The 9,176-nt window shown below is 38.7% G+C and overlaps 1 pseudogene; it reads right to left on the bottom strand.

Moving 5' to 3' along the window:
* Positions 1-1,854: 1,854 nt before the first annotated feature.
* Positions 1,855-3,388, bottom strand: LOC149200098 (protein LATERAL BRANCHING OXIDOREDUCTASE 1-like; annotated as a pseudogene).
* Positions 3,389-9,176: the final 5,788 nt, after the last annotated feature.

Raw genomic sequence — 9,176 nt, forward strand, 5'->3', positions numbered from 1 at the left:
AGTTTTATCCCCAAAATATTTCATTTGAGGTCTTAGAATGTTCTTAGAATTTTTTAGACCCCAATGCTAATAAAATTGCTTCTACAAGTTGATCCCTCCAATTTTTCTACTGTAAGACGTAGATTAAACTTTATATAATCATCAAATCTAGCTCATACATCCTCATTTTGGGAGGATTTTGGTCCTTAAGAACTTTATTGAATAAGCCTGGAGTACCATTTTACTGTCTGGAAGTTATCCTTTCAACCCAATCTATGAAAAGTCATATTACCCTTGTCTCATAATTTGTAACCTCTTCTACAAATTGTAAACTATATAAACTTTGCCAGAGCATATGATGTTAAATCTTCTATGCATTTTAAGACTTGCTCCTCTTATTCATGACAGTTGAAGTAATTCATTTTGTAGTAAATTGAGGGTGTGTGAGTTGATTTGAAATAGAATGATCCCCCTTCATCTCTCTGTGCACCATCAATGGGCTCGACCAATAAAAGATGAGGCACTTTAATTTGTCTAATGTGTGCATTACATGCTTGGAGGATGACCATCTTATTCATGATTTCCCATCTCATTTCTCAAAAATAGGGAAAAAAAGTGACAAGGATTTAAAATACCCTCATCTATCATAGTATGACGATAGGTGGTACATCAATGGATTTAAGGAAAAGTGTTGGGGGTTGTGGTCCTTTATCGATAGTTGGGTTAGCAGGATTTAAAATACCCTCATCTCTCATAGTATGATGATAGGTGGTACATCAATGGCTTTAAGGAAAAGTGTTGGGGGTTGTGGTCCTTTATTGATAGTTGGGTTAGGAGGATTTAAAATACACCCATCTCTCATAGTATGATGATAAGTGGTACATCAATGGATTTAAGGAAAAGTTTTGGGGGTTGTGATCATTTATTGATAGTTGGGTTAGGAGGATTTAAAATACCCTCATCTCTCATAGTTGTTACATCAATGGCTTTAAGGAAAAGTGTTGGGGTTTGTGGTCTTTTATTGATAGTTTGGTTAGGAGGATTTAAAATACCCTCATCTCTCATAGTATGATGATAGGTGGTATATCAATGGCTTTAAGGAAAAGTGTTGGGGGTTGTGGTCCTTTATTGATAGTTGGGTTAGGAGGATTTAAAATACCCTCATCTCTCATAGTATGATGATAGGTGGTACATCAATGGCTTTAAGGAAAAGTGCTAGGGGTTGTGGTCCTTTATTGATAGTTGGGTTGGGAGGATTTAAAATACCATCATCTCTCATAGTATGATGATAGGTGGTACATCAATGGCTTTTAGGAAAAATGTTGGGAGTTGTGGTCCTTTATTGATAGTTGGGGTTAGGAGGATTTAAAATACCCTCATCTCTCGTAGTATGATGATAGGTGGTACATCAATGGCTTTAAGGAAAAGTGTTGGGGGCTGTGGTCCTTTATTGATAGTTGGGTTCGGAGTAGTAGGTATTTTGTCTAGTGTTTTAGGTAGGAATTGCAATTAAGGGTTTAGGTAGACTGGTTGCTTGCTATTTGCATATTCTTAGTGGACTAATGATTCAGCTTAATAATCATAATAGCATTTCGTAGATTTAGTAGTTGTGTAGCTCAACAAAACTCATGCCCAGTAAGTAATTGGGATTTCACTAATTTTATTTAAGTAATGTGGATATTGAGGCTCCATGGTTGTCTTATGAATGCAGGTGAAGTCTGATGAATGAAATAGAATTTCGTCCCATGTTTTTATGGACAAATAAGAAAAAGATTTAAGCACAAGCAATGGGCAAGATTTAAAATAACCTTATTACAAAGAAAGAAACTTGATACTTAATTATTTTGTTTCACTCTTAAATTAGTTTAATGTAATGAGCTGGTTTTTTGAAAAGCAAACCAGCATATGACAACATTATTGGACAGCCCGATTTGTTTGACAAGCAGCGGCTGACCTTAAGTACTGCTAATTAATGTCAAGCTTGGCGAAGTCTGCAAGCGGGTGTTTCCCATACACAAACCAGCATATGACAACATTATTGGACAGCCCGATTTGTTTGACAAGCAGTGGCTGACCTTAAGTACTGCTAATTAATGTCAAGCTTGGCGAAGTCTGCAAGCGGGTGTTTCCCTTTGTCTCGACAGGTAATAGCTAATGTATTCTTCGTGTTTGAACTTTCTGTACAAGCACGGGTGCTGTTCATCCACTAGTTTCGATGCTGGAGCCACCTCTGCATCCATACCTGCACTGTAGAACAGCGCAATTGAGAGTCTGCCTCTCTCTGCGTTTGTTACTGCACGATGCTCCATACTTTTATATCTCCCGTTTGTCATTACCTGTGTACAGAATAGACAATATGAGAGTAACATCATGATTAGACCTTCAGAAATTTTATCAATGTCTGCAACAAAATCTAGGCAATCCAGAATGCCCGAGTCCTCAAGTATTGGGATTATGACCTCTAGCAAGTCCCCAGTGTTTACAACAAGGCCATATGTAATGGGTTCCACAGGAATCCATTGATTATCTTTCCGGACATGCAAGCCTACTGTTTCGTCATCCTGCAGGAGCAATGTTATTCCCCGTCCATCAGAGTGAGAACAAGCTCTGGTGTAGGGCAAGGAGGGTACAACCGTACAAGTTCATGCGCATCAAATTCATGGGCTCTGACCCAAACTTCTCCTTGAAATAATCAGTGGCCTCCAGATTCAAGTTTTCAGCAAACAACTCAACACCTTTCAGCAAACAAACTCAACACCTCTTGAGCGACTCTCTCCACCTCTATTGCATACCTCTCAACACTATCCCTGCCCATCAACCAATTAAGCTCTTTATAACAATACCCATCACTCTGATCAATACTAATAATAAATTAATGTGCTGACAATACCCATCAGTCGGATTATAATTATAATTTTAGTTGCCTGAAATTTGTGGGGACGGTGGGCCAGAGGGTGAGATTTTTGAGGCCATGAGGCATAAGTGCCAAAGCAAGCAAGTCACCCCAATCCAACGTTTGATCCTCAGCTATCACGAACGTCTTACCATATCCCTGAACATCTCCTTCTTGGGGAGCATATTTCTGTTTTTCTTGTAATGGAAGGTTAAAGAACTCTTTAGCTACACCCTTTATCTCATCAATTAAAGAATGAGGAATCCCATGGTTCACAATCTGAGAATTCATTGCATTAGCAGCAATCATCCAGGAAAATCAGTACAAATAGAATTTCTTGTTGTCTCTGATAATCTTGTCCATGTCGATGACAGGAATTGCAGTTTGAAGAGAGACCAGTAATGAGGACGTGGTGGGTCTCTCTTCCTGAGTGGGCATGATTCTTGGCACACTCTCCACGGGAATCACTTTGCTCCACTTTGGGTTAACGAAAGAGTTTGCACTTGCAGCAGCCATTACAGCAGAGGAAGAACCCTTGAATGCTTATCTCAGAGAAAGTAGATTTAATTGTGGACGAGATGAGTCGTGGATCAATAATTAGAATAATAATTTAATTCTAATACAAAATTAAAAATTCTAATTGAAAAAAGAGATTAATGCACTTCAAAAACAGGTCAAATCTGTAAAAGATTCCCTTTATTGAACAGCGAGATGATTTTGATAGGAATGAAAACTGCACAGCAGCGACTCTCTAAATGTTTAATATTTAACCATACACTCAACATCAATACCAGCCAGTCTCAACTGCAAAGCAAATGACAGCGTTCAGTGGCGAGCGTGACAGAGGATGAATAATCCAATTAGTAGAGTGGTATGAGTAAAGGGGATCCGATAAGATCGCAATGGGTTGAACGTACGAGTAAAGTGGGTGAATGCTATACTAGGTTATAGTAGTTTAAATGTTTCTTTTAATTGTTGGTTAAAGTGGGTGAATGCTACACTAGGTTATAGTACTTTAAATGTTTTTTTTAATTGGAGTTGGTTTTTATTTTATTTTTTTAATGTAGTTTATTAAAATGGTTAGTGGTAGATTATGTCAGATCTTAACTTAAAAGATGTGGAGGAAAATTGACGCGTGCTTAGGTAATAAATATTTGACTAATTGATCTAACTCACGGAGTAAGGTTGTTTTTGTTTTTTTGTTTTTTTAAGTTGAAATTATTATAATATAATGGTATAAAAACAAGGGTTATATAATAACTAATTCATGTTATTTGATTTAAATATAGCTAAATTAAAATAAATAAGTGAAAAAATAGCTAAGAAAATGTTGTAAATCAAATTCTTTTCATTCATTCTCTGCATTGAACCATTAAAAAATATTTAACAAATCTAGACCACACAAAAATAAATTATTACTATTATTATTAAGTTCTTTCTTTTGATACTTCTAATTCATGTCGCAGAAAACTTAAATATATAATTTTAAAAAATGATTCATTCACATATAAACTTTGTTAAAGTAAAATGATCAATGTTTTATTCATTAAAAGTCAGTTTGATTCATCTAAACCATGATCTCTCAAATATTTGACAAGTAGAAACTCTTTTTAATTTGTAAACCTTTATAAAATGAAAATGATTTTAAATTAGATTAGGGTATACACCCGGGGGATTGACCGAAACTAGCGTGGGAAGAGAGCTGAAGAGCGGAAAACCAGGGTTGAGGGTTTTTGCGCAGGATTTTCTCCATGGACGGGTGCAGAGGAGGGAGCTCCACTCCCTCCTACAGTGAGGTAGTGGTTAACAAGAGCAAGACACCTCCAGATTCAGGCAGAGGTAACACGATGGAAGGAGGAAAAAATTGGAAAGAGGAAACAGAAAGTAACAAGGAGAAGGAGAAGGATGGCACAAAGGACAAAGAGGAAAATGACAAAAAACAGGGAATAAAATACAAGAAACAACAGGGACCGTGCAAGCCCAAAGCTGAAGTCACTCCCAAAGTAATCTTAAATAACCCTGAGCTGCAGGCCCACAGGGAGCACATGCAAACTTATGCAATCATATGCAAATTCATGGGACTATGGCCCACCAAAAAGGCTTTACAAACATGGATCAGATACCACTGGAAGCCTAAAGGAAGCATTGATCTTCATCTAGGATCCAAGGGTTTTTTCACTGTGGTGTTTGCGAACATTGAGGACAAAGACAGAGTGTTTGAAGGTGGGCCCTACTTCTATGCAGCAACAGGGCTCTACATGCGGCCATGGATGATGAACTTCGTGCCGGAGCAGGAAACCTTTACCTCAGTCCCGGTTTGGGTAAGACTCTATTCGCTACCTCTAGATTATTGGCAAATAGAATCACTAACAGCCATAGGAAATAAACTAGGGAGGTATGTCAAAACTTCTAAAGCCACAAGAAGGGGAAAATATACCTCCTTTGCAGGATTTGTGTAGAGATGGACCTATCTAGAGCACTTCCGGACGAGGTCATATTGGAGGTTTATGATGAGGAATGGGTGCAGACGGTTGACTACGAGCATATTCCATTTAGATGTCGAAAATGTCATGAACACGGGCACCTTCTTAGAGACTGTCCTCTCAGTAAGGCAGAGAACAAAAGCAAACCTAACACAATGAAAGAAACAGATGGCTTTCACAAAGTAGTTCATAAAGGTAAAAACGGAAAAAAAGGGCCAAACCATCACCAAAGTGGAGACCAAAAAGTGAGGCCAAATCAGTTCCATGTTCTTGAAGAGGAGGAAGATGCAGCAGTTGAAAACCAAGTTATGAAGGATGGAGATGATAAGCAGGAAAAGGAAGAAGAACAAGATCAGGAACAGGTAAAGGAAAAACAGAAAGGGATCATGATGAGTGAATCAGAGATGGATATGGATCAAGAAATGACCCAGAGTGAGATGGAAATGGAAGACAATGAGTTACAAGAGATTCTCGACAGAGAAAACCTAGATCTAGAAGGGTTCTTGAGTAAGGGAACAACAGGTGGAGTAGAATCTCTACCACAAGAGGAATGCAATCGAGTAAAGCAGTTATTCTTATGGAAAACTCAGACAAAGGGCTTGGGAGAAGATAACAACATTGAAAGACAGGGCAAGCAGGGAATGAAAGCGGTAAAATCAACTCCAGGATTGGCTCCAAGAAACCCGGGGAAAAAAAGGGGCAGAAAAAAGCAGAACAAGCTATTAATGGAATGTGGAAAGCTCATGATAGACTCAGGTAAGATGAAAGACCTAACCAGTTACTCCTTTACCAATCAGTAATTATGAAGTTTACAACTTGGAACATCAGAGCTCTAGGAAGCAAAAGAAAACAGAGAATGCTGAATAATAGAATGAAACAGGTAGCTCCGGATATAATTTTTGTCCAAGAAACAAAATGCTCTGTTCAAAAGATAAGACAAATCCATAGTAAGTGGCTCAGTAGATATGAGTTTATAGAAGTCAAAGCAGACAATACAACAGGGGGTATCCTCATCCTTTGGAATCCCCAAAAAGTAGGTATTATTGATGCGGAGGCATCAAGGAATTATTTATCAGTTGTTATATAGCCAGTAGGAGACAGGGACACTTATCTTGTAACAAATGTTTATGGCCCTCAAAGGTTAGATGACAAAATCAAGTTTATTGAGTCCTTAGTGGACCTTTGAAATAGATTTGCAGGGCTACCGTAGGTTATAGGAGGAGATTTCAACATGATTAGATCTCTCTCGGAGAAAAAAGGGGGCACAAGAGCACTAAACAAAGATTCCTCAGATTTCCAATGTTTTTCAGAAAACATGAAGCTGGTAGACATTGAGACAAATAATGGTCTTTGCACTTGGAACAATAAAAGAGGAGGGGATTCCCAGGTAGCTTCCAAGCTAGATATTCATGATCTCTGAAGAGCTCATGCTTCTAGACAAGGAAATAATAGCAGATATTCTTCCTTTTGGAGGCTCAGATCACTGGTCGATTCAAATGGAGATCAAGGGCATTGGCACCCCAAGAAACAAATTGTTTAGGTTTGAAAATATTTGGCTTTCACACTTGGATTTCATCAGCAACATTGGAAAATGGTGGGCTGAAGACCTGTAGATTCAGGGATCTTCCATGTTCCTACTACATAAGAGATTAAAACACATCAAGTAGAAGCTAAAGGAATGGAACCAGAAGGAATTTGGCAATATTTTCACAAGTAAAAAAATTGTGGAAAACAAAATCCTAGAGCTCAACCAAGCTCTGATCAAGAATGGCTTTGATAAAGACAAAAATGATCAAGCAGAGAAATATCACCAAGAATGGGAAATGTTGTGTAAACAAGAAGAAATTTTTTGGAAACAAAAATCCAGGGTTCTATGGCTAAAAGAAGGAGAACGAAATACTAAATTTTTCCACAGATCTACCATTGCGAACAAAACTCACAACAGAATCTCTTCGATCAAGGACGAGAATGGCCAAATTCTTCAATCCCATGAGGAGATAGATGCAGTGTTAGTAAAGCATTTTCGGGACATTGCCAAGGAAAACTTTTCAGGAAGAGAACCTTTCATTAAGAACTTAATTAAACATATACCTAAACTGGTATCCAGAGAGGATAATTGTAATCTCAACAGACCTATGACTGAACAGGAGATTAGTGAGGTCCTCAAGGAAATGCAAAATGGCAAGGCACCAGGTCCAGATGGATTTAATGTGGATTTCTTCAAAGCCTGCTGGAATATTGTTAAAAGGGATATTGTCGAGATTGTCGAAGACTCCAGGCGGAACAAGACCATTTTGAAAGCTCTCAATACCTCCTTTATTGCCCTTATTCCAAAACAGGATAATGCTCAAACACCAAAGAGATACAGGCCCATCGCCTTATGCAATGTTATCTACAAGATAATTTCCAAGGTTGTGGCTAACAAACTCAAACCCCTGCTGCCCACGCTCATCTCCGGGGAACAAACAGGGTATGTAGAAGGAAGACAAATTATGGACAACATAATTCAAGCTCACGAGGTGGTTCACTCGTCTACAAGAGAGTGGGCATGATCATGCAACTGGACATAGCCAAAGCATATGACAAAGTAAATTGGACGTACATCAAAAAAGTGCTCATAGCGTTTGGTTTCGATCATAATTGGGTGAGATGGGTCATGGCCCTTGTGACTTCTTCTAGCTTTTCAATTTTAGTGAATGGCTCTCCTTCTGAACTTTTTCTCCCTTCCAGGGGTCTTAGACAGGGAGATCCGCTTTCTCCTTTTCTCTTCATCCTCATGATGAAAGGGCTGGGGCAGTCCATCAAGAATGCAAGAGTAATGGGAAAAATTCAAGGACTCCAACTTTCAGAGAATGGGCAAGTTCTGAGTCATCAACGGTTTGTAGATGATACCATGTTATAGAGAATTCCCACAGTTAAAGAAGCACTTGCTTACAAACAAATTTTGAATGACTTCATGAAGGCTACAAGTATGGAAGTAAACCTTTCCAAATCAAAAGTCTTTTTCTTTAACACTCATATTTCCATCCAGAGAAATGTCTCTAGAATTTTAGGCTTTCAAAGCGAATCCCTTCCCTCTAAGTATTTGGGAGTTCCTCTTACAGCTAAACCCCAACACAAGAGTATATGGGATCCTCTAGTAACTAAAATGCAAGACAAAGTCAGGAAATGGACAAATAGATCTTTAAATTTAGCTGGTAGATTGGTTCTTACTAAAGTAGTTCTCCAAGCGATCCCAATCTTTATGCTATCAGCCCTCCCAGCTCCAATAGGAGTCTTACAGCAATTTCGGAATATTCAACGAGATTTTCTTTGGGGCAAAGAGGAAACAAGAAAAAAATGGGCTTTAGTCTCATGGGAAAAGATCTGCAAACCCAAGAACCAAGGAGGCCTGGGTTTGGACAATCCTGAGATTCTCAACAAGGCTCTTGGAGCCAAACTTTGGTGGAAGTGGGTTAAGGATCCTAAAGCTCAATGGACAAGCATCTGGAAGGAAAAATATGCCAATGCCTGGCCGGCTTCTGAAATCATACGTATGATTGGAACAGTGAAAGGCTCCCCCATATGGAACAAGGCCTGGGAGAATAGAGAAGTGGTTCAAAAAAATAGTTTCTGGGAAATCAGAGAGGGAGATCTGGCACTTTTCTGGGGGGACAAGTGGCAACAAGAACCTAATCTACTGAAGGAAGAATTTTTAGGCCTCAAGCATGAGACTAACAATCAAGGTTTAGTAAAGGCGAAAGACTTTTGGGAGAATCCATATAATGTTAGAAAATGGAGAATTTGGAAAAAAATAGAGGGCAGAGAGGATAGGACCCTCA

The sequence above is a fragment of the Pinus tabuliformis genome, chromosome 2_1 (genome assembly GCF_031772625.1).
Source record: "Pinus tabuliformis cultivar Carrire ecotype Pingquan chromosome 2_1, CPIR1, whole genome shotgun sequence".
NCBI lineage: Eukaryota > Viridiplantae > Streptophyta > Pinopsida > Pinales > Pinaceae > Pinus > Pinus tabuliformis.